Source organism: Plecotus auritus, assembly GCF_963455305.1.
Source record: "Plecotus auritus genome assembly, chromosome: 3".
Lineage (NCBI taxonomy): Eukaryota > Metazoa > Chordata > Mammalia > Chiroptera > Vespertilionidae > Plecotus > Plecotus auritus.
Genome location: NC_137772.1, coordinates 4,422,283 through 4,449,068, shown reverse-complemented (window position 1 = coordinate 4,449,068; position 26,786 = coordinate 4,422,283). Strand labels below are relative to the sequence as shown.

The 26,786-nt window shown below is 43.5% G+C and overlaps 1 long non-coding RNA gene across 1 annotated transcript in view; it reads right to left on the bottom strand.

The window, feature by feature from the left end:
* The window catches only part of LOC308244680, a 209,958-nt gene that overhangs the window by 39,205 nt on the left and 143,967 nt on the right, over positions 1 to 26,786 (bottom strand). Inside the window, exon 4 of the long non-coding RNA XR_013960160.1 lies at positions 21,220 to 21,315. This is a non-coding gene — a long non-coding RNA (uncharacterized lncRNA). The remainder of the gene's footprint in view (positions 1 to 21,219; positions 21,316 to 26,786) is intronic.

Below are 26,786 nucleotides of genomic sequence, written 5' to 3'. Positions count from 1 at the left end.
CCCACACGTCCCCTCACGTCGCCCTCCACCTGCAGGTTAGCAAAGCCCACGCCACGCTCTAGAGACAGGGGGAAGCTGCGGCCACAGTTCCTCACCCGGGAAAGGGACGCCGTGGGCCGCGGTCACCAACTGAGTTCTCCAAACACGGCGACGATTGGAGGGGAAGCACCCTTTCCACTAACGCAGGTCACCTCGGGGCGCACACACCCGCACAGGGTGTCCTTTTCCTTCTCGCCGCCAGATGAGGGTGCAAGGCAGAGGCCGCCACAAAAGGGGCAAGGCCCCTTTAAGAGATGGAGTGACAGGATGCAGTGAAGTGAGGCAGGTGGAGAGGACCAGACCCCATGATCACTCAGGGGTGGGACATAAAACAAAGAGCAGCCGGTCAGAGGCCAGAACCAGACTCAGACACAGCAGGACGGGGGGCCCGAGGGGTCAGGCCGGTGGAGGGCGGAGACCCAGAGGCTGAAGGTCACCTACAAGGTGATGGAGGGAGCCCAGGGCGTCTAAGAAGCTTGCACCTGGCATTTACCTGTCAACCAGGTGACCCCAGTCCAGTGTTCTCTAAGGGGCGGGGGGGGGGGGGGGCAGGGAAAGGAAGATTTCTCAGGGAAAGGCCTGAGTTCCCAGCACTAGCTCCCCCGGAGAGCGGCCTGCCCCCTCCGGCCCCTCTGTGCTCTGAGATGCTGACCTGTTTGGGGAAGACGCGGATGGCGGCGGGAGTCTTGGTGTCTGGGGAACGTTCCGTTTGTAAATCGTGAGGCAGCGACTGTGCGGGCGGCTCAGCTGAGCCTCTGTGGGCTGCCCTGCGGGAGCCGGGCCTGTTCCCAAGGCCTCAGGCTCAGACCGGCCTCTGCAGGCTGGGCAGGTGCTCCCAGCCTCTCCGTCCAAGCACGGCCTCCAGGGTGCCACCACCACCGGTGTGACTGTCCCCCCAACACACTGTCCTGGCTGAGAGGGGACGGGCCCTGGGGGAGGGGTGGGGGCGGGGCCTGGGGGAGGGGGTGGGGACGGGCCCTGGGGGAGGGGGTGGGGGCGGGCCCTGGGGGAGGGGGTGGGGGCGGGCCCTGGGGGAGGGGGAGGAGGTGGGGACAGGCCCTGGGGGAGGGGGTGGAGACGGGCCCTGGGGGAGGGGGTGGGGGCGGGCCCTGGGGGAGGGGGTGGGGGCGGGCCCTGGGGGAGGGGGTGGGGGCGGGCCCTGGGGGAGGGGGGGGGGGGCGGGGGAGGAGGTGGGGCCTAGCATTCACAGATGGAGAGAGTGCAGGCGGCTGGCAGGCCTGGCTGAGCCTTACCACCCACCTGGGCCAGGACCCTGACCCACCCCGGCCACCCCCTCCCCCTGAGCAGGTGCCGGGGCAGGGAACAGGTGTGGGCAGACTCTGCAGGAACAAGCTCCACACGGATCCTTCCACGGCAGCCACAGCTGGAACTCCAGGATGGACTCGGGGTCAGTGCTGCGGCCGCTGTGGGCTCAGCCACCAAGAAACCAGAACTTTCCTTCAGAGGTGACTGTCACCAGCGCCGGGTCCTCCGCCTCCACCGCCCCCTGCTCCGGGGACGGTCCCACAGGCAGACCCCCCACCAGCGCTCCCAGGCTGCCCCCCTGCACCCCTGGGAAGAAAGCGATGCGCCAGCGATGGCTCCTCTCAGGTTAGAGCCACACCCACCTCAGCACCGATTCCCAGCGGCGGCCTTTCCTTCCAGGGGCTCCTGTGCGCCCCCCGCCCGGACCCCGCGCTGCCGGAGCCCCAGGGGCCGCCCACGGGAGCCGCCGGCCTGTCCCGCAGGAGCCGGGGCTGCGGACCCCGGGCTCAGGGCCACTGGGCAGGAAGGCTGCCCCCCAACCTCTGCTCAGCGCCTCCTCCAGGGGCTGTTCCTGTGCGCACCCGGCCTCCCAGGGGCCAGGGGCACCCCATCTTCACCCCGGTTCTGAGCGCACCCCGCCCTCCCTGCCTGGGGCCCTGGGTCACGCTCAGGAGGGTGAGAAAAAGCACGTGACTCTGTGCCCTCGGCAGTGAGCGTGACCCCTGCCCCCCGCAGCCCCCCCCCCCCCAGACCCTGCGGCCACCGCTGGGTCACCCTGAGGAGCAGGCAGGGGGCACCCCACGGGGCTGGTGGGGAGCAGGAAAGACAGGCTCCCCCCCTCGAGCTCAGGCAGGACGGGGGCCACAGGGTCTCGGACCCCTCGAACCTCCACACAAGGGGCCCCACCTGCGCAGCCGCGGGAACCGGTCAGACATGGGGCTCAGGGCCAGGGGCTCAGGGCGCCGCAGGGAGAATGCGAGGCGGTTCCTTCGCGTTCCTTCCGGGGTCGGTGACCTCTGGCTGCTGGAGAAGTGGCCGCCAGCACAGCGCCTTCACCAACGGGGGGCCTTCCACCAACGGGGGGCCTTACACCAACGGGGGGGCCTTCCACCAACGGGGGGCCTTCACCAATGGGGGGGGGCCTCACACCAACGGGGGGGGCCTTACACCAATGGGGGGGCCTCACACCAACGGGGGCCCTTACACCAACGGGGCCCTCACACCAACGGGGGGCCTTCACCAATGGGGGGCCTTCCACCAACAGGGGGGCCTTCCACCAATGGGGGGCCTTCCACCAACGGGGGGCCTTCACCAATGGGGGGCCTCACACCAACGGGGGGCCTTCCACCAATGGGGGGCCTTCCACCAACGGGGGGGGCCTTCCACCAACGGGGGGCCTTACTGCAGAAGGCAGGGCGTCGGGCTGCTCTCCCCCTGGAGGCCTGGAAGAAGTTCTAGTCGTTGAGGGGAGTCTAGTGGTGGCTGGACCCCAGGCTCCTGCTGCCTCCTCCAGGTCTCTCCTCTTCCCAGGGACCCCCCAGCTCCCCCACCCCCGATGGCTCTGAACCCCCTGCCTCGCTCTTAAAGGGCCGGACACTGGCTGCACCTGGGTGAGCTCTTAAAGGGCCCTGTGAGGACACTGGCTGCACCTGGGTGAGCTCTTAAAGGGCCCTGTGAGGACACTGGCTGCACCTGGGTGAGGTCTTAAAGGGCCCTGTGAGGACACTGGCTGCACCTGGGTGAGCTCTTAAAGGGCCTTCTGAGGACACTGGCTGCACCTGGGTGAGCTCTTAAAGGGCCCTGTGAGGACACTGGCTGCACCTGGGTGAGGTCTTAAAGGGCCCTGTGAGGACACTGGCTGCACCTGGGTGAGCTCTTAAAGGGCCCTCTGAGGACACTGGCTGCACCTGGGTGAGCTCTTAAAGGGCCCTGTGAGGACACTGGCTGCCCCTGGGTGAGCTCTTAAAGGGCCCTGTGAGGTCACTGGCTGCCCCTGGGTGAGCTCTTAAAGGGCCCTGGGAGGACACTGGCTGCACCTGGGTGACCCAGGCCACCCTCCTCACTGAGACCCTTAGCAATCAGGCCTGCGAGGTTCTAGTTAGCACGTTAGGTAGTCGCCTTCACAGGTGCCTGGGGTTGGGACACGGGCATCCCTGGGGCTCCCGGCTAAGCTCCCAGGATTCCTCCCAGGCAGCGTGCTCTGTGGGTGACCTTTCTCCCTGAGAAGGGGTTACACAGGAGAGACTTCGAATCTCATCACCTGCTGAGACGAGAGGAGCAGAGCCTATTCTGATCTGTAAGTTTTCTCACAAAACATAAATGATAGAGACCAGAAATGAAGCCGAGTGGAACTATGAAACGCGGGGTCCATCACACAGCCTAGTCATACCTAGTTATTCCTTGCTTTCCGTATGCCAACCCCTGCATTCGTGCGTGATAGAGGCAGCCTCACTTCACACTCACACACTCACAATAAATCAGGATATAGATACCAAAACCAAACTATATTTACACAGGTATATTTTTATATAACAATGTGTTTTTCTCTTAGGTTCGCTCTTCTAAAGAACTGCCAACATTGCCGAAACCGGTGTGGCTCAGTGGATAGAGCGTCGGCCTGCGGAATGAAGGGTCCCGGGTTCGATTCCGGTCAAGGGCATGCACCTTGGTTGCGGGCACATCCCCAGTGGGAGGTGTGCAGGAGGCAGCTGATCGATGTTTCTCTCTCATCGATGTTTCTAGCTCTCTATCCCTCTTCCTTCCTCTCTGTGAAATATCAATAAAATATATTTTAAAAAAAAAAGAAAAAAAAGAACTGCCAACATGGAGAGCATCCTGTGTGTTAAAGGAACACGAAGGCACGCAGAGTTGCTGCCTGCGGGTATGAAGACGAGAAGAGGAAGGGAGACCTGAGGAAGAGACTTCTAAAGGCTGATAAGTCCACTTTGGGGCTGCTTGGGAAAGGACCCGAGGACAATGGTAGGAAGAACTGACCCTGCATGTCACCTTCGGATGGACTTCTCATCAACTCCAGAGGACAAGGCATCGCTGGTTAAGAATTTCTCCTGCGTGCTTTTCCAACTGATGTGGGTAAAACTGGCATTGCAATATATGCAAGACTACTTAGGACGATGGGGAAAATTCTGCTGTCAGGTATAATAGATTACAAAATGTAATGTACCATTACCGGGTACATTGTCAGTATGATGCTAATTTAGATTTCAAAGTATATGCCGAGCCTATTCATGGAATGCTAACAGGAGTTAATTCTTAACAGTAGAATCATAGCTAAATTTTGGTGGTTGTTTTTTTTTTCCCCTAAGAAGTTTTCCAACATTTTCTAAAATGAGTATTTATTCTATGAGTAATCAAAAAAATATTTCTTAAGGGGAGGGATTTTTTTCTCAGGGTTAACCAAACTGTTGTGCAATTACAGTTAGTGAGTGCAGTTGTAATAAAGCTATTTTCTGAGTGAGCTGCACATTATAACATGCCAAAATTAGTAACTTCAATTAATCACATAGCCCCAAATCATACCTCAACTGTCTGATTACACCGAATAGCACTGAATGAGAATTGGAACCCTAACAAATACTGTAAATACATCGGAATCCACAATGTGCCACCTGCTTTATACAGACCATATTTCTAAGGTGTAGTAAAGGAACCCTGTTGTGACCTGACCTCCAAATATTAGAAGAGTTCAGGCCCCCCCGCGAGGTAGCTCCTTGGTTAGAGCATCTTGCCAATACCATGAGGTTATGGGTTTGGTCCCCGGTCAGGGCACACAAAAGAAGCAACCGATGAATAAGTAAGTGGAACAACAAATGGATGTTTCCCTCTCTCTTTCTCTCTCCCAAAAAAATAAAAAAATAAAAATAACGAGTTCAGGATCTCTTTTTTTAAATGGTACCTATCTTTCACTCCAGGAAAAAAGCCATTTGGGAAACTGACGTCCACACAGCAAACCCTCAAAACAAAGGGCGCTGGCCAAAACCGGTTTGGCTCAGTGGATAGAGCCTCAGCCTGCGGACTGAAGGGTCCCGGGTTCGATTCCGGTCAAGGGCATGTACCTTGGTTGCGGGCACATCCCCAGTGGGAGGTGTGCAGGAGGCAGCTGATCAATGTTTCTCTCTCATTGATGTTCCTAGCTCTCTATCCCTCTCCCTTCCTCTCTGTAAAATATCAATAAAATATATTTTAAAAAAACAAACAAACAAACAAAACAAAAAAACAAAGGGCGCTGTCCCCTTTACCATCGAAACCTCTCGAAAGGTCCACCAGGAATGCCTGACAGGTGTACAGCAGCTTCAGTGCTGCATAGCATGGTGAGAACCCTAAGGGGCAATGTTTACTGACATTGTCATTCCTAGATTTGATTTCTTTTTCTTAGATTAAATGGGCTAATAAGATCAAAATAGAAATAAGGAGTCTACTGCAAATGGAGCATTCTCACCTTTTATATTCAAACGTATTTACTGGGGAAGTGAAGTGGATAGCGTGATTACTCATAAATACGTTTCATGGTGCATCGTGAAGCTCAAAGGGCGAGGAAAACTTAGTCCCTTTGCTTGACCGTGTTACTCCATAGGACTCTTCATCTCTGCCTCTCCAGACCGCCTCACGGCTGCGTTCTTTATAGGTCACAACTGATATGTTAAATGTGGACTCTCTCTAGTTCACTGTTAGTTGTTCAGGGTAAAATGAACGTAAAATGTTCCCTAAGAATATTTAACAACATAAAATAACCGTAAGAGTGATGTAAGAAACGAAGACAGCGATCACTCCGTTGCTAACTGGACAGTAATTCGGATTGCAGCTGAGTTGTATTTGATGCAGGTGTACTTCCGGAAGAAAGGTAAAACTCCTTTTTAAAATGTAGAGTAGCTTTTACCATTGGATGTATAATCCTAACAGCCTACATTGCACACATTCCCAATATCAGATAATCATACGCTTGCTCTGCTTTAGTTAGCCTGAAGTTCATAAATCCTCTGAGTTTTCCTGAGCATCATTCAAAGACATTCAATGTCTGGGGGTATCAGGCAATACTATTAAGTCAGCATTCAGATAGTGTCAGGAAAAGTAGAGTCTGGGGAAATTAAGGAGTTTTTTAGGAAAAAAAAACCCATTCATTATTAAACTATACCATTTTACTTCTATCTTTACATAGAGAATGGAATAATGAAAAGCAGGAAAGAGGAAAATATTTTGAATGTTTGTACGGGATGTCCTAGTCATTTTAATAAAAATTTGAAATCTCCATGCTGGAGCTCATCCATGTCTATCTCATAACAACTTTACAATTGAACTAATTTCCCCTGTTAACCAGGGATAGACACCACCAGCTAAAGACCATAGGAATAGACTTGTGGCTGAACAAATAGTAGCTTTATTCAGTGTGCAGCGAACAATGATACACACAAGAACGATCACGGGCCATTTCATAGGAGAAGTTAGGGAAGGATAATTGTAGAATTATTTTTTTAGCTCAAAATATTGGCCAGGATAAAATATGGCATACCTGTTTTAACCATGGTGGCCTGCATGTAAGTACATGCTTTGAATAATTATAAAGGTAGCGTTTATTAAAACACATTTCCGTTTCAAAATTGAGCTCCCGCTGTGAAAGTGTGCGTGCATTTCTCTGGGACACCCTGCGTGAGGCTGAAGCCACGGAACTGTTATTGCTGCTTGTCTGTGTTGGACAGTGACAGCTGCTCCTGATGCCCTGGCTGTTTCCTGGTGGATCAGCTCCACACACACCTCTGCACTTTCAATAGCACCTTAGTCCTGTGAAATCTGTCTCCCGTCTATTTCGGGAAGTGGTACAAGAGTGCATATTGGAAAGTCTACCTACTCATCAGACAAACAGAGATCAAAGCCACAAGTTATCACCTCGCCCCTGTTCCAATGGCTGTTATCAAAAGGTAAGAGAGAACAGAGGCTGGCAAGAGTGAGATGTAGGTGGGAATGGAAACTGGTGTTAGTTACTAGGGAAAACATTACGGCGTTTCCTAAAAAATTAGAAGTAGAACTAGCATATGATCCAGAAACCCCACTTCTCAGTATGTATCCAAGGGATATACAGCCCTTTCCTCCCAATAATGCCAGCACCTCCATGTTTACTGCAGCACTATTTACAATAGACAACAAAGGGAAATACCCAGAGTCCACTGACTGATGAATAAATAAAGAAAATGCGACAGATTACAGATATAAATATAGATGATACATAGATGATATAGATATAGATGTAGATATAGCTATAGATGTAGATCCAGGGGTCCTCAAACTTTTTAAACAGGGGGCCAGTTCACTGTCCCTCAGACCGTTGGAGGGCTGGACTATAGTTTGAAAAAAAAAAAAACTAGGAACAAATTCCTATGCGTACTGCGGGCCCGGGACGAGTCGGCTGCTAAGCAGGACAGGCAGTGGCACCCAGCGGACCAGATAAATGTCCTCGGTGGGCCGCATGTGGCCCATGGGCCGTAGTTTGAGGACCCCTGAAGATGATATAAATGGATATATAGGTATAGATATAAAGATAGGTATAGTTATAGGTATAGATATAGGTGTTATAGGTAGAGATATAGTGATAGAGATGTACAGATATAGACAGAGATATAGAAATCAAGATATAATGAAATATCATTCAGCCATTAAAAGGAAGGAAATCCTGCCATTTGTGAGGACATAGATGGAACTTGATGACATTATGCTAAGTGAAATCAGTCAGAGAAAGACAAACACTGTGTGATCTCACTTGTATGTGGAATCTAAAAAATACTGAACAGAGTAAATTGGTGTTTGCTAGGAGCAAGGTGGGCAGGGTCAAGGGTGAAGGTGGTTAAAGGGTACAAACTACCAGGTATAATATAAGTCCTGGGCATCTAATGTACAGCATGATGATTATAGGAAAACTAGAGGCCTGATGCATGAAATTCATACTAGAGTAGGCCTTCCTTCCCCTGGCTGCTGGCACTGGCTTCCCCACCCGGAACCCAGGACCAGGGCTTCCCTCCGGCTTTGGCTTCATGCAGAAGGACATCAGGAATGATGTCTGGTCTAATTAACATAGTACGCTTTTATTATTATGGATAGACTAGAGGCCCAGTGCACAAAATTCCTGCTTGGGGGGGGTGGTTCCCCCAGCCTGGCCTGCACCCTCTCACAATCTGGGACCACTGGCTCCTAACCACTCGCTGCCTGCCTGATTGCCCCTAACTGCTCTCTTGACTGCCTGCCTGATCACCCCTAACCACTCCCCTGCCAGCCTGATTGATGCCTAACTGCTCCCCTGCAGGCCTGTTTGCCCCTTACTGCCTTCCCCTGCAAACCTGGGTCCCCCCCAACTACCCTCCCCTGCAGGCCTGGTCACCCCTAACTGCCCTCCCCTGCAGGCCTGGTCCCCCCCCAACTGCTCTCCCCTGAGGCCTGGGTCCCTCCCAAGTGCCTTTCCCTGCAGGCCTGGTTGCCCCCAACTTCCCTCCTCTGCAGGCCTGGTCACCCCTAACTGCCCTCCCCTGCTGGCCTGATCGCCCACAACTGCTTTCCCCTGCTCGCCATCTTGTGGTGGCCATCTTGTGTCCACATGGGTGCAGGATCTTTGACCACATGGGGGCAGCCATCTTGTGTGTTGGAGTGATGGTCACTCTGCATATTACTCTTTTATTAGATAGGATATACTATCTTCTTGGAAGCTGCTAAGAGAGTAAATTTGAAAAGCACACACACACAGTAACTGTGAGAGGATGCAAATGTTAACTAACCTTATTGTGGCCAACATTTTAAAACATATATACATATCAAATAACCATGTTGTGCACCTTAACATTCTTACATATGTTATAAATCAATTATCTATAAAAATAAAAGCATAATATGCAAATCAACCGAACGTTGAACAGCGGAACGACCATTCGCATGACCTTCCAGATGAAGCCAGGGCCGCGAGGGCCAAGGTGGCCGCTGCGGCCACAAGGCAGTGGCTGTCGTGCACGGGGCCTCTAGCAATTCAGTAAACCTGAACAAAAACAAATGTAATTCCTTTTTCTTCTCGCTGTTATTGTTCTTACTGAAAAATAGGCTGTTACTCTAAGTTTTCTCTTTTGAGGAAAATGCATGTTTTACTCCGGCTGCTTTGAAGGTTTTTATCTTTATCTTTGTTCAGCAGTTTTATATGAGCCACTTAGGTGTGATTTTCTCTGTGTTTTTTCTGATTGGGGTCCATAAAGCTTCTTGAATTGTAGGCTGATGTCTTTTCCAGTGCTGGAAAATTCACATATTGCTTCATATTATTTCACATATTGCTTCTGCTTTAGTTTCCTCTTGCGCTAGGGCTCAAATTATGCCTATTTTAGCTTTTTTCAGTATATCCCCTATGTCTTTTACACTCTTTCTGATTTTCCCATCCTATTTCTATATGTGTTTAAAGTGTCCTAATCCTCTGTTTAGTTTCCTAATTTTTCCTTCTGCCATATTTAACACATTAAGTTTACCTCTTTTTTTAATATATTTTATTGATTTTTTACTGAGAGGAAGGGAGAGGGAGAGAGAGTTAGAAACATCGATGAGAGAGAAACATCAATCAGCTGCCTCCTGCACACCCCCTACTGGAGCTGTGCCCACAACCAAGGTACATACCCTTGACCCAGAATCGAACCTGGGACCCTTCAGTCCGCAGGCCGACGTTCAATCCACTGAGCCAAACCGGTTAGGGCTAAGTTTACCTCTTTAAGTCTTATTTTTAGTTATTGTATATCCTTAATTCTAAAATTTTAAGTTGACTTCCTTATAAAGTCAAGGTCTCTGGTAAGTCTCCATATCTTCCTTTTTCTCTCTGTCTTTTAAACATCATAATCATGATTATGTGAATATCTAGATCAGCTATGCTATACTTTCACCATCTGTGATTTCGTCTTGTTCCCATACATTTCATAGACAAGCCTGGTAACCTGCAATTATAAACACTGCAGAGGTCTGGCTGGTGATCTTCCTGGAGGTGATCTTCCTAACCTTGTTGCAGACGTCATGTCTGGGGCCCACCCGGCTGCAGAGGAGGGAAGGTCTGGGGCTTCGTGAATCTGACACTTCCTTTGGTGAGCTCTCACCTGTCAGCTGTGCACCTTGCCCTTAAGCCATATGCTTTCTGGGATCTTAACGGAAACTACCCGACTGTCTTTTGAGTCATCCAATTGGTTCATCTGAACACCACTGCTTCACTTTCCCTGGAAGGATAAGACTGTTGAAATATCGGCCCAGTTCTTTTAGATCTCAAGCCACAGCCTGCTCCTTGGTGTCTGGAGGTCTCTTGCTGCACATCAGCCACCCAGTTCAGGACATGGTCAAAGCCTTGGGGGTGAACGCCAGGCGGGCCTCACTCCCGCCTCTGCGGTTATTTTTCCCTCTCGCGTTCCATTCTTGGAGAGCCCAACACCAAGCTCTGTCTCCCTAGTGCGATGTCACCTCCATGAGCTCCAGACCTTGGCGTTGGGCTCTGCCTCCTCACCCCGTGACCTGGCAAAACCCAGAGAGAGAGAGAGAAATGAATGGGGAGCTCCCAGGTCTTGCTCTCTTGTCTTCAGAATCTAGGCCCCTCTGGTTCTGTCTGCATGACCGTTCTCCGATGCTTTCCAAGAGCTGCTTCAGGTAACGATGCTGCCTCTACACTTTACGGAAGGTTCCTATGATACATGCCACCGTGTTAGGGTGGATAATGGCAATCCCTGAATTATGGGAGTTTTCCGTTCTGAGCAATACCTGTGAACACATCTCTGAAGAAATGTAACATCCCTGGAGGATTGAAAACATCTGGTACAGTTACTTCTATTGATAAGACTGCTATTTTCTCTCTCTTTCTATGTTCTTGAATTTTCTGTCACTTTGTCCTGCTGTGACGGTGGTGGGAGGTTCTTGCCAACCTGCCTCTAGGCAACTAGAAAAGTTGCCAGATCAAATTTAACCTCAGAGTTTGTTTTCTGTTTGTTTGTTGGTTTATGACTGTGATGTTCCCAGTGTGACAGTAATGATCCTCCCTGTTGTAGCAGCTCAGGATGTTATGGTTAACCAATTCCATATTTGCTTTAATAAATTTTAATATTTATAACTAGTTCATTTTCCTTGAAACGGCACAAACATGTTTTTAAAGAACACAACGTTTGCACATCTGTATGGTCCTTGATTGTGCTGTGTTATGCCTGCACTAACAATCTACGGGTGAGGAACCCTCAGGGTGTCAGGAGAGCATTTGGAGTGCTATGAACTGGGTTATTTAAAATCTATTCTCAGAAAAGTGCTTGAGATGCCTATAACTCAGCCAGCTCAAGACATAATCACAGGGTGGAACTTTACACTCCATATGCTAGCCCAGTGAACAAAAAGGTGCGTTAACGTCAAGGATGCAGAGAAAGCCAACGGTAATTCTTTGACTCTCTGCCAGTAGAATCTGCTGAATCTGTGATGGTAAATATGAGATTTTCAAAGAGTTATCCATAGAAATCAACCCATGAGAGACTTTTTCTTTTTTTTTTTTCTGGAGGCTTTCTCACCAAAGAAAATGCTTGCTGTGGAATGGGAGGAGGGGGCAGTGTCAGGGCATAAAAAACTTAGATTATTCTATGTACAATTGCACTGGATTTCATTCCTACTCGTTCCTATGAAATAGGAATGGAAGTTTATGGGGATCTGTACGATATATCAGCACTTTACATCGTATCTGTTCAGTTTTACTGCAGGCTGATGTCTTATTAAAATCAAACAACAGCGTACTTTAGAGCCAAAGTTATTACAAGACCGCCACGCCGGGGAAAATATGAAACAAACCGAACAAGATCTAGTGAATAGAGCTACTTATTAAGCATAAAAATGATTCTCATCGGGGATTATTTGGATGCAATGGCAGAAGCATTTCATTCCTTCGTTGTCACCCCTGCAATAAATGTGAAATGATTGTTGTATTTTCCCTACAAATGCATAGATACCCCATCTTAGAGCAGGAACTAGGGGGGATATTATGGACTAGGATGGTTTTTATGAAAGAAAGGGAAACCAGGAGAGGGACATAAATACCAGTGTTGATTTACGAAGTGGTGTGTGTAAAGTAATGGCACTGATTATGTGTGGAGATTGGGAGAGGCGTATGAGGATCTATTTTGAGGAAACTGCTATGTTATTCTATTTTTCCAAACATGGAAGCAAGGTAATAGGTCCAATATGGCCTTAGTTGAACTACAACAGAGATTTCAATAAACTGCTTGTGGGGGCATAATAAAGGGTATTGTGCCAGTCAATTCCTGAAGACATAAAAATAGGCAAGTCTCAAATCCTGACAATACATATTTTTATTTATTCATGAAGATAACGGTATGCTACTAACTTTATGAAGAAGTAGATTAAAGCTATAGTACTGAAATTCTGATTATTTTTAATGAAGTAAAATTTACTTTGTGAAACACTCAATTATTAATCATTGGAAGGTGTTGTATTATTTTAATTAAAATTTCTGACCTGAATAATGCATGGAGATATGAATATATGAAAAGTTAATTGCTTAAAATGCAAGGATATTATGAACTACTTGGGTCAAAATCTGTGGTCAAATATATGTATATTGATGCAAATGCCTTGAAAAATTTAGCTATGCCTCTCTTGCTCATTTAAAGATGGACAACTAATTTTATTTGAAACTGATAGCCTTTGTAAATGTTCAGGCTTAATCTTCCTGTTTATCCTTTCACATCTCGCTCTGAATTTAGAACACTGGATTAACAGGATTGCATATCTTGGATTACCATAGAAATGTGCAAAGTTATGAGGTCACCCTTCCTGGAGTTAACCCTACATTCAATAGACAATGACTAAGGGGAACTCAGTGGAAAAATACTTTTAAAAAAGTAGGACATACCAACTTTAAGTCCAGGGGAGGACAGCCTCCTAGGTTTTCATTTATTAATTGATGCTTCCATTCACAGTAAGTCAATTACAAATATTTATTAACTACCCACTATATTATAAACTGGATTTCTCATATCCCCCTCCAGCTGTCTTGACCATTTGATCACCAAAATGATTCTTTTATTTTGTCTATTTTTACAATGTGAACGTCTTTTAATTTTATTTTTATTCATTTATTTTTAAATATATTTTTATTGATTTCAGAAAGGACGGGGGAAGGGGGGGGAGAGAGAGAGAGAAAGAGAGAGAGAGAGAAACATCAATGATGAGAGAGAATCATTGACTGGCTACCTCCTGCATGCGCCCCACTGGGTATCTAGCTGCAACCCAGGCACGTGCCCTGATTGGGAATTGAACCATGACCTCCTGGTTCATAGGTCAATGCCCAACCACTGAGCCACAATAGTTGGGCGATTCTTCTACTTTTAAAACAGTGATATGCTCTGTTCAAGATGCCAACCCCATAACAGACCAACTTCCCTCAAAAATGTAATATATGTCTATATAATATTAAAACACCAAAGAATATGTTTGTCTTAGTCTAAGCGAGCTGCTGTAATGAAATGCCGTGGACTGGGTGTCTTAAACAAGACATTTATTTCTCACAGTTCTGGAAGCTGCGAAGTCCAAGAACAAGGCTCCCAGCTGATTCAGTTCCTGGTGAGGTCCCCCTTAGGGTCAGCTGCAGTCTCTCTATGTGCTCACATGGCCTTTCCTTGGTGAGTGTGGGTGGAGCAGCGAAAGCTCCCTCTGTCCTCTTCTAATAAAGGGCACTAATCCCATCATGAGAGTCTCACCCTCATGACCCAATGTAAACCTAACTACCTTCTCAAGTCCCCACCTCCACATCATGAATGGGACACAGGCTTCATTGTATGCATTTGGAGGGGACACAAACATCCAGCACATAATTGTGTTATTACAGCTTGGTTAAGCTACGTGAACACCTCCTATTGTTTTCTTCACATCCATGCACCTTTTCCTGAAAACATTATGGAAGGCTTATCATATCCTAGAAACTGTGGTAAACGCAGGACATGGGGGCTCTCAAGCTCTGGAGCTACTGAGGAATTTACAGATCTGTGGCAGAGACATGCACATCAACAGATAATCACAGTACTGGTTAGCGCACTGAATAGAAATATGTATATATGCAGGGTGTCACCCAAAAATGTATACAAACTTTAACAGCTGATAGCTCAATTTTTAAAATGAAATATATTTTAATAAACACTGCCTTTGTATTTATTCAAAGTGTATGTATACATTTTTGGATATATATATATATACATATATATATATACACACACACACACATATATACACACACATATCCTATCTAATAAAAGAGTAATATGCAAATTAACCATCACTCCACCACACCCACAAGCCCCACGCCCACCAGCCACACCCACCAGCCAATCAGGAGCAAGTATGCAAATTAATCCAACCAAGATGGCGGTTAATTTGCATATCCAGGAGCAGAGTGAAGACTGAAGACAGCATAGAACAGCCTTGGGCAAACTACGGCCCGCGGGCCGGATCCGGCTGTTCTATCCGGTTCTCTTGGTCTCCCCTCCGCTCCTTTACTTTGAATTTATATTAGTTCACACAAACACTCCATCCACGTTTTTGTTCCAGCCCTCCGGTCCAGTTTAAGAACCCATTGTGGCCCTCGAGTCAAAAAGTTTGCCCACCCCTGGCATAGAAGGAAGTCGAGCGTTGCAGAAAAGAACAAAGCTGCTGAGAAGCAAGCAAGTGGGGCGGGGGAGAAGGGAGGGAAGTAAGCGGAGCAGGGGAGAAGGGAGGGAAGCAGGCGGGGTGGGGGAGAAGGGAGGGAAGCAGGCGGGGCGGGGGAGAAGGGAGGGAAGCAGACCGCCACAGGAAGCCCTATTGCAGGAATCTTCCTGCAACGGGCCTCCAGTAAAACTTATATAAGAACACAAAGGAGAAACTAACTATGACTGGAGGGAGGTTTACCATAGAAGGTGAGAATTAGCTAAAGCTTAGTACATGCATAGTGGGAAGTAGGATGAAAAACTGTGAAGGCTATCTGTGCCCTGCAAACTTGTACGTGAACAATCATGGCTGCTTGAAAAGAGCCCAGGTAGAACTGGTGAACTGCACTGCGCAGCTCTATCAGAAAGCGTATGACGTATGCACACCCACATCCTTAGGGACACAAGGGGAGGACAAAAAGGGGAGTTTGGATCATTCTAGAAGGGGCCTTAAAGGACAGCCAAAGATTTTGTTTTCACCTGGTAGACCATGGGAAATCGAGGTTTTTACATGATGAAAGAGTTAGGTTTCCAGATCATTAAGATATTAAAATTATAGGTATGTATGAAGCGCTTTTGGTGTACCCTCTCCATACACTTCGACAAACTTTACATTCATTAACATATTTCATGCTCACCCTATAAAGTCAGTGTTCATATTGTTTCAACTTGCAGGTAAAGCTTGCAAGCACTTGTATAAGATCACAAGGGGGCCCTGGCCTGGTACCAGGTAGCTCCATTGATTGGACCATCCTCCCTCACGCCAAGGTTGCAGGTTTGATTCCACACAAGCAACCAATGAATGAATGGCTAACTGGTCTACAGATAGATGTCTCTCTCGCTCGCTCACGGTGCTCTCTCTCTCTTTCTCTCTCACCCTTCTCCCTCCCTTCCTCTCTCTCTCTAAAATGAATAAATAAATAAATCACACTGCTGACCTCTGCACTATATAAAATCCAATTTCTCAAGGTCTATAAATGTAATGTACATAAAAGTGATTAAATTTTTAGTGACAGCTTCCTTTTCATTTTGCTCACGCCCCCTCCCTCCTCAGCTTAGAGGTGGGAGTTAGCCCTGTGGAGAACAATGGAACCTGTATTGTTCTTTCTAAACATTTTCCTTGTACATGAAAAAATAACTAGAAGCGATAAGGGAAAGCTAAGAAATATCTCTCATAAAAATATATTACTGCGCGCATCTACTGCATTTTAATGCTTGCTCTAAAAAATTATTGATATACTCAATATCTTCCTGTTAATTTCCCAAGTAACTTCCAGCAAATTTAGGTGAAGTAGATAATAAAAGAGATAAGAAGTGTTACACGAAGGGTGATGAAGTTTAAATTTAGGACTATATTTTAAAAGCCCCTTTAATAAAAGTTGACTATTTCAAAGCTCTTTTTTTTAGCTCCTGGCACAGGAACAAGATGTCAGCGATTCCTAGTGAACACGATGTTCTGTGATCTAGAGAAGGAACGATTCTGTTCTAGTGATCTGTTTCCTGTGCTTGGAGACCTTGAAACATTTTCTTGATTCTATCCACCTCTGTTTGTGATTTATGATTTTCCAATTCAAAATTATACCAGGTAATTTTCTCCTGATTCTTATATTCCTCTTTCTGGAGATTGTTTTTCATCGTGAGACTTTTCTCTCCTGATCCTTATTTACAAACTTAAAACAGAGCAATCCTTCTGCCCCTCAAACTAATGGTCCCTAAAAGAGAATACTTTTTCACCAAGGACTGACACATTACCCACCCAACTGGATCGTAGAACTAATAAAGGCCATGTCAACAGACTCTCAAGTTAAGTTACAGAAGTTGTAAAATAATATGATTATTAGATGACAAGATAATTATTCACTTATAAATATCTATCCAATTCATAATAATAACCATATAAGTTGACAATTTAACACGTCAGAAAATTATTCACACTAATGAATGTTTTATATCAAATAATTATTTTTTCATTTATTTTTATTGAGAGTATTATAGATGTCCCCCTAACCTCTGCTCCCTTCAACCATTTTATTTAATAACAATTTTTATATAAAATTCTAATCTGAGAACTTAATATAAACCTAAAATTGTAATGTGTCTTTCAAAATTAGACACTCCAGTGTGTATAACAGTTTCCCTCTTTATTGTATTTTTTCCTTCTCAGTTTTTACTTACAAGTAGACAAGTTACATAAGTTAGGACTATGATGGAATGGACATCACTAGCACTAACTAAAATGTACAGACACAGAAATACATAAGTACAAAAATCTCTCTATCTAGTTTTGAAAATTTAGCATTTCTATTATACAAAAATATCCACCATCCAATTATCAGTTCACTTTGTTATTTCTCTTTAGTCCTTTCTAGTATAATGGCATATTCAACAGTAAATCAATAATATTTAGCAAAAACAATAGTGAAGTATTTAAGATTTATGAATCAAATCTAAGAAATGCACAGCAAACTGTGATATGAGTATTTCCTATTGCTAATGTGTTCCAGTGCAGGGAACATACTTGAGATTTAACTTAGTTTTCAGGATTGAATGTGCTGTTGTGGAAGAATTATTTCAACCATAATGCAGAGGCAACTGCTTACACCTAGTCCCTGTAGATGCAATGTTTCACATATTTTCTATTTTTTAAATACCCACAGTACTTGGTATGGAACTTTGAATTCCACACCCCAAGCAAAATAACATATTATCATTATCAGGCTGACTTTTCCCCAAAGACATCAAAAATATTTATCACTCCCCAGGACTTTCATACAAAAATAAAAATGCTTTCTATTTTAAGCCACCTTAATAGATAATTCATTTGAGGTTAAAGTCAATGAAAGCTGTCTAATTAACTAATACCACACAGGTAATTCATAACGTCACAGGTAGGGTTTAGGGTGTGGCTTGGGTGCACTTTACACCAGGGTAATGCGGACATGTGACTTGGCACTGACGTTAGCTCTCTGTAATTGGTGGCAGCGCTTCCTTGATTATCTTTGGAGATATTCAGAAATCTAAGTCATAGAGTTTAAACAAAGGCAAGCTTAAATCCAAAAGGAGAATTTAAGTAGGATTGTGGCATAAAAACCATCATTTTTTATCTAAAATATCAGACTTGTATGCATGCATATAAGCATAACCAATGGATACAAGACACTGGCGGGGGGGGCAGATAAAGGCATGTATTGAGGGGTAGGGGAGACAGGGGGGGAGGTCAATGGGGAAAAAAAAAGGAGACATATGTACTACTATTTGTAATACTTCAAACAATAAAAAAATAAAATAAAATAGCATTAGCCAATTAAAATAAAATAAAATATATATATTCTTAAATATACATAAATATATTTTTTCAAAAGTCGAAAAAAAAGTAGTGAAGGGTTATACATCAAATCTTTGAAACAATGGGTATGTATGCATGTGTATTTGTATGTGTCAAAAGACTTTTATTTTTTACTTTCCTATTTTCATTTTTTATTAAAAATTATATATATTTGTGTGTTGTGTAATTTTCTTAAAGGAGGACTTCAAGTCAAGAAGTCCTTCACAATTATGGTCATCCCTCATAATTCAGAATGAGAAGTCAGCCAAAGTCACTTTCAGTCAATTATTCTAGGTTATAAGTTCACTGAGGGAATTTGTTCTGTCCATAAATGCAGTCCCCTGTCTCTAGTGAAGTAATTTATGCACAACAGGTTCTTGATAAAGATAAATTTGGTGAGTGAACGAATAAACACAAGTCACCAGCAGGTAGCGACTGGGACTATGACTATGATGAGCACAGAGGAGCTGCTGTCAGATGCAATAAGAAGCAATTGTTGTCCGGCCGGTGTGGCTCAGTGGTTGAGCATCAACCTATGAACCAGGAGGTCTCCGTTCGACTCCCAGTCAGGACACATGCCCGGGTTGTGGGCTTGATTCCCAGTGTGGGGTGTGTAGAAGGCAGCTAATCTAAAAGTGGTTTTTTAAAATTATTTTTATGGCACTAGCTGGTTTGGCTCAGTAGATAGAGCATTGGCCTGCAGACCAAAGGGTCCTGGGTTCGGTTCCAGTCAAGGGCACGTACCTAGGTTGCAGGCTTCTTGGGCCCAGGCCCTGGTTGGAGGCAACCAATCGATGTGTTTCTCTCACATCGATGTTTCTCTCTGTCTTTCCTCACTCTTCCACTCTCCCTAAAAATCAATGGAAAAATATCCTTGGGTGAGGATTAACAAAATATACATATATATACACATTGATTTCAGAAAGGAAGGGAGATAGAAACAACAATGATGAGGGAGAATCATTTATTGGCTGCCTCCTGCATGCCCCACACTGGGGATCAATCTTGAAACCCGGAAATCAAACCGTGACCTCCTAGCTCAGTGGTCGGCAAACTCATTAGTCAACAGAGCGGCAAACCACAGCTCGCGAGCCGCATGTGGCTCGCGAGCTGCAGTTTGCCGACCACTTTCCTAGCTCATAGATTGATACTCAACCACTGAGCCACACCAGCCTGGCCATAAAAATAGTTTTTTAAAAGTTATTAAAGTTGCCATTATTTTGTCTTTCATATGCTGACTTTGTAGGAAACAAGCTTGGTACTAGAGAGAAGGGAAGGGAAGGGAAGGGAAGGAAAGGGAAGGGGAGGGGAGGGGAGGGGAGGGGAGGGGAGGGGAGGGGAGGGGAGGGAAGGGAAGGGAAGGGAAGGGAAGGGAAGGGAAGGGAAGGGAAGGGAAGGGAAGGGAAGGGAAGAGAGGAGAGAAAGAAAAAGAGAGGAGAGAGGAGGGAGGAAGAAAGAAAGAAAGGAAGAAAGACATATAAATATAAACACAGTTGTAGGCCAGTAAATATAAAATTATTTTATACAATATTCTTGCTTTGGAAACACATAAAGCAACAATTATATTCCTGGATAAATTTCAGTCACATAGAAATCTCTTGTAAAACCACTTATACATTCAAGTTGCAAAGCATATCAAATAACATCAACTATTTCAATATTGATAGCTGCTTACACACTCCCAGAGTTCCCTAAGGAATTATTGCTGGTAATGATTGTCATAGTAACTAACATCTTGTGCAAAAAGTCCTCTATAAACAAAGAACTTGAATACAGTTTATCAATGTACAACTCTTACTTAGAAGTAATTTTTATTCACAATCTCATATAGACTGATCATTCACATGCAAATTTAAAAGTACTGAGGGACTCACTTTCTTTGTATTTGAGATGGAGAGCAAACCTGTCCAACTGCCACACCTGTGGCTTACCAACTTCACATTCACCATTATTAAAATACTAGAGGCCCGATGCACAAACGTTTGTGCAAGAATGGGCCTTCCTTCCCCTGGCTGCTGGCACTGCCTTCGCTCTGGCCAGAGCCGCCTTTCTGCTCCAGCCCGGAGCCACCTTTCCGCCTTCCCACTCTGCCCAGAGGCCCCGAGAGGCTGGGGTGGTGTGGAACACCTGCGTCATTGCCATGGAGATGACACAAGAGTCCCGCCCCGCCCCTGGCCGCTTGGCACCTGTGTATGCAAATTAACCCACCATCTTTGTTGGGTTAATTTGCATACTCACTCCTGATTGGCTGGTGGGCGTCATGAAGGTACAGTAAATTAGCATGTTTCTCTTTTATTAGTGTAGATTTCCCATGACTGAATGTGTTAATGAAAAATAACTACTTGTCACAGGCAAATATTGTCAAAAGAGCAATAGGGCAATGAAGGCCAGACAAGAAAAATGTAATCCATTTGTCATTTCATTGAAGAATCCAATTAACACCAGAGACAGGCATCGGGGTAACTCAATAATCTTGGTTTATTCATAGGAGAAACATTTAAAAAATGATAATATTTTGGTTTTATTGTTCTTTAGATGCTCAAAAATATTTTTATAATACCTAACATGTCTGGAAACACAGGGTAATATGTCTCATATATGGAAAATATGCGAAATCTATCTAAATTTAGAAAAAGTCATATATTCTGATAAAATATACTGGGGAAATTAGTTCAGGCCATAGAATAAATTGATCACATAAATCGCTAGCAAAATATATTAATAACTACAATAAATGAAATTTATCTGGATGATCACTTAGTATGTCTAATCACTGAGGTGTACACCTGAAGCTAACATAATATTGTATATCAACTGTAACTGAAAAATGATTTAAATAAAGAAAAGATTAGTTACCGTAAAATCCAACAAAACAAAGTGAGCATCCTTCTGCCTCAGGCAACTCGACTCCTCTCGCAGATTCGTCTCCAGCGTCAGTTCAGCTCTTGCCCTCTGTCAACCAAGAAAGAGTGTGTCTTTAAGATACTCATTTTTTGTCAACTAAGAAATCTTTCTCACATTGGAAAATGTTGTATTAGACCTGTATAAAGCTTGCTTTGAATTCGCATCTGGACAATTAACTAGAGGAAGACTTACTTTGACTCGTCTTCCTATCATTAGTCTAAAAAAACTGAAAAATAAATCCTTTTAATTCTGGCAGGAATGTCTCCAGTCGTATGTCCATTAAATTAAATAAATGTAATGATGATTATTTGCAAAATGTAAAGTAATAAACATTAGGCTATATGATTACCATTTTATTTACAAGAAAACATCTAAGACAGGGAATTTGTGATGTATAGTTGGTCAAATAAACATTACCTGTCTTAAAATAAAAATTTAGATGAATAGAACTTTGATTTTTCCCCCCAGAATATTCTTTCACTGAAATATTAAACCACCTGCTCTGCTTCCAATGCAGGTAAATTTATTTTGTTAAGCCAATAATATAGTTACTTGTTAGCATAATATTGTTCTTAATTTATTATTCAAAAGCCGACCTAAATTGTTAAACAGCTAATCTTCAGAATGCTTTGCATGGAAGATGCGTATTATTTTTCTTCTAAAACCAGAACAGAATCCAATCTCCTCATAAGGATGAGGAAGGGTTATAGCAGTCCTTCACAGGCATACCAACGGAGCGCATACCAGTTTCTCCGGAGCCAGCCAGATCTGATAGGTATGTCAAATTACTTTCATTTTTTCCAATTATGTGCAGACAAGCTAATGGTAGTCATCTGTTAGGAAAAGAGGTAATAACTTTGTTCTGTCTACTCAGAACTATCGTGTGTAGCAAGACAAAATAAAAACCACCTGCTCTTCCGCTGGCCTGGCTCTCTGGTACCGATACTAGGTTAGCACTGTGCATGCCAAATGCCTGGTGGGCCCAAGGTAAGGACACTTCCCTGTGGCTATCACTTCAAGCCACCGCATTCATGACTTCCTGTGATGGTTATTTTTTTAACTATAAGCTTCATGGGAAAATAAAGAGGCAATCATAGCTAAGAAAATTTGGAAATAGAAGAGCAATGAAGAGTATTAAAATAGATTGTAAGCTATCAAATAATTATAGAGGGCTGTACAAACAACCCACTATAATAATCCACTAAAAATTAATCTGATGCAATACCGTATTCAACAGGATAATTAAACGAATCTTCCAGAAAATAGATGCTACTATTTATAAACATTGATTTCATGCTGAAGGAACTATCACAAACCAATGGAGAAGGAATGTATTCTTCAATAAACAGTGTTAATATCTTACACCAAAATTAGTTTCAAATAGGCAAAAGAGGAAATATTTAAATAATCAAAATAAAATGGCATATTTAACTTATTGCTAAATTGGAAGCATTGTATTAATTACTTAAACAACAGAAGCAATTACAAAACAAAGTGTTGAAGCAAATGCATAGTAACTGGAGCTTTTCAATGCCAAAAAAAAAGGAATATAAAAAATAAAATTTAAAAAAATTAATGGGAAAATATGCCAAGGTTAATGTTATGTGTACATACACACATATGTACTCTTAAAATAAATGGGAGAAATTGGAAAATATAATACTGACAAAAGCCAATTAGACTGAAGAGAAAATAAAATATAATTTTTTAATAAATATATACAAAATTCAATTTATATAGTTACTACAGCAATTAAAGTAAAACATGCTCTAACATATGGAAAATATTAAAATATTATCCTGTGCTCATAAGTGGGTAGAGGGAATATAAATCTGGAAAGTATTTAAGGGTTTATATGGAGAGATAAAAACATATATACCACTTAATTATTCTAATTCTGATATCCAAGTATATCATCACATATTTAGTTATAAAAATATGTATAAATATCTCCATTGAAATCTTGTTACAATAATAACAATCTGTGATAATATGGAAATCAGTCAAATGTTCAACAATTAGAAAATAGCCCATTTTACTAAGGCAAATCTACATAAAAATGATGGCATAAGAAAATGTTCACAATATTTAGTGAGAAGAGCACTGTGTAAATTATATTTAGACTTTTATTACAATTTGGCCATATGAAAAATACTAAACAGAAATATACAAAATGCAAATATGCTAATGATGGCTGTCTTTGATTGATGAGTATGAAGTAATTTTGACTTTTTCTTAATGTTTTCTCTAGTCTCTAAAATCAGCATCTATTCCTGCAACAGTCATGTACACCACAGCTTCCTCAGAATACCTCTTGTGCTCTTCCTCCAATTGCTTTTTCTTATTTTCTGGTAGTTTCCAATTATTAAAATGTGACGCTGAGATGCAGAATTACTTTGAATTTCATTTAAATGATAAAGTATTTTGCCACTATCAAATTTACAAAAAAAAGATATTTTATGTTATACTATTATTAACATGGATGAGTTTTATGATTTATAATGAATCATTTAGTACCTTTACATCTTTTAAATATGTTCATAGTTCATATTTTCTTCACTATCCAAAGAAACAAGTTTAAACAAAATATTATTTATAGTTTACACTTCACACTTCTATATGTTACCAATTTGTGTAGATATACTCAGTAAATTGTTGAAGAAATGTGAATTATAAGTGAAACTTATGAGTTTAAAGTACACTAATCATTACAGGACAAAACCATTGTTAAGTAGCAGTGAGGTGGAACATAAATACTAATTTATTTGATTTGCCTAAATTCAAATGCAAATTAAAAGTAAAGAATTCCTTCAGATCGTTGTTACATTTGACCTAATAATAATCACACTATCAAATAGGCATCATTGTTCGGATATGTGATATTACTCTTGAAAAATAAATATGGCAACAGTGACTCATAGACGGCGCTTTTTGGTCGAATCATTTAAGTGAGGGCATTATCTCTCCTGTTCCTACGGCCTGTCCACCCCTACTTCCCAAATCCAAATATTTCCATCTTCAGGCAAGTTCACAAGCTAATAAGGTATTTCATTCAAATCCCCTCCTTCAACTTAGCCCTTATCTCTTTTTAAAACTTAGTATAATAGCAAAAAAGGATTGAAAGAGAATGAACAACCTAATCTAATCTAAGTTTAACGCCAGCAATTGCTGGTGAGAAGCCTTTCTTGGATATTTTGTTAGAATTTGTTTTCATGCAAAGAAGTGCACAAGCACAATTTTTAAGGAAACATTGACACATTACAGCCTTGTGACAGACGGCTTCACAGCCATTTACTTTCTTTTAGTCTCATCGAAGCTCTTTCAGAAATGACCTTTTGAGAGTACACTGGCACAAGCGAGATTGTTTTCCCCACCTCACTTTTATTCCAAATCTATTTCCTCTGAGAAGTCATAACTACTGTAGTATAACATTCATTACTATCTCTTTTTATTACTTCTCAGCCTGGAAGCTATGTATCCCTTCTTTGCATTTCTCTCATTAAAATGAAAATACCTGTAAATTGTGATCTTATAAAAATGTTTCCTGTCATACGCTGTTGGAAGAGCTAACACGGTGTCATTACTAATCTACACGTGTGCGCAGGGCTTCCGCTCCCTCTCCTGTCCTTTATTCTCTCTTCCTCTTACTGAACTCAGCATCTTCGCCTCCGAGTGTGGCAATGACTAGACATTCATTCAACCTGCTCAATACGTCTTTCCACACCACCATGAGCAGCTATCCCCTAGGATGTGGCAATAACCTCCGAAGTCAAGCCATGTTGATTCTTCTGGAAAAGAACCCACTCTTCTGCATCTACTAGCCAGTCGCATTGAGGACATCCAGAGACAATGCAGCTTAGAGTCTGGACGGGAGCCAGGAGGAGTGTGGGAAGTGCACTACGTGGAACTAGAAGCTGTGATCTCTAACCATGCCCCTGTCACTAGCCAGCTTCATGAGCCTGGAGGGACCAGGTGTGGGATTTTTCCTGGATCTTAGGTTCTTCTGAAAAACAATAATTGGTCATGATTTCAAAAATTTTATTCAACTATTGTTGGAAAAATATAAATTTTTAATATAAATGTTGTGTGTATGTGTGTGTCTGTGTGGAGAGAGAGAAAGAGACAGAGAGGACGGGAGAGAAGGAGGGAGGGAGGGAGGGAGGGAGGGAGGGAGGGAGGGAGGGAGGGGAGGGAGAGGGGGGAGAGAGAGAGAGAGGGAGATACTGATTGACTATGGGAATGGCTCATTTGATTAGGGAGGTTGGGAACCCTATAACCTGGCATCAGCAAGCTGGACCACCAGCAAGCCGGACCACCAGCGAGCCAGTGGTGTATTTCAGTTCATGTCCAAAGGCGCAAGCTCCGGAGCACTGAAATCCAAGGGCAGGAGAAAAGGGCCAGCCCAACTCCAGCAAGAGTGCAACTTCGCCCCTCCTCTGCCTTTTGTCTGATTCAGCTGCTTGGTGGGTTGGACGCTGCCTGCCTGGATTGGCAAGGGATGATCTTCTTTACTCAGTCTACAGATTCAAAGTCTGTCTCTTCCAGAACCGCCCTCGCAGACACACACAGATATTGTAATTGCCAGCTATTTAGGTATCCCTTAGTCCAGTCAAGATGACATATACAATTATCATCCCATAGCACATTTTTAAAAAAATGTCTTTCTGTGGTCTACAATGTCCTAGAAGACATAAGTATATTTAAGAGAGAAATTTGTGGGAGAGGGATTGGATAAAAATAAATAAAACAGCCTGGCTGGTGTGGCTCAGTGATTGAGCATTGATCTATGAATGAGGAGATCATGGTTTGATTCCCAGTCAGGGCACATGCCCAGGTTACAGGCTCAATCACTAATAGGGGGCATGCAGGAGGCAGCGGGCCAATGATTCTCTCTCATAATTGATATTTCTACCTCTCTCTCCCTCTCCCTTCTTCTCTGAAATCAATAAAAATACATAAATATAAAATAAAATAAAATAAAATAAAATAAAATAAAATAAAATAAAATAAAATAAAATAAAATAAAATAAAATAAAAGACGCTGCTAAGGATCTGTCGATGGTGGGCATATGAAAGTCCAGCACGATGACAGGTAATCAGGAAGTAAACACGGGGAGGAAAGGGAGAGTCTGAGTGTGGGGGGACCACTCTAACCCTGGGAAGGTCAGTATAATTTTAAGACTTCCTGGGCTTTTAATTAATCACAGACCTTTGTTGATGCTGCTGTAGTATTGACCTACATCCCACTAAACCCTTGTTCCATCTAAAATCATAGACTCAATAAAGAAAAACATAATCTCAGTCTAAGAGATTAGATTATCTCACCTTTCCATGATTAAACCATACCCTCATTCAGAAGGACCAAGTGGCAATGTAGAGAGTCAGTGTGTGATTTAGACAGAACATGTGCCCAGCCCCTGAGGAGGTTACAGCAACTCCTTGCTCAAAGACATGTTTCCTCTTTCTCATCACTCTGGAGCCTTCTTCCCAAGGGGAAAAAAATAAAGATGGGCCGAAAC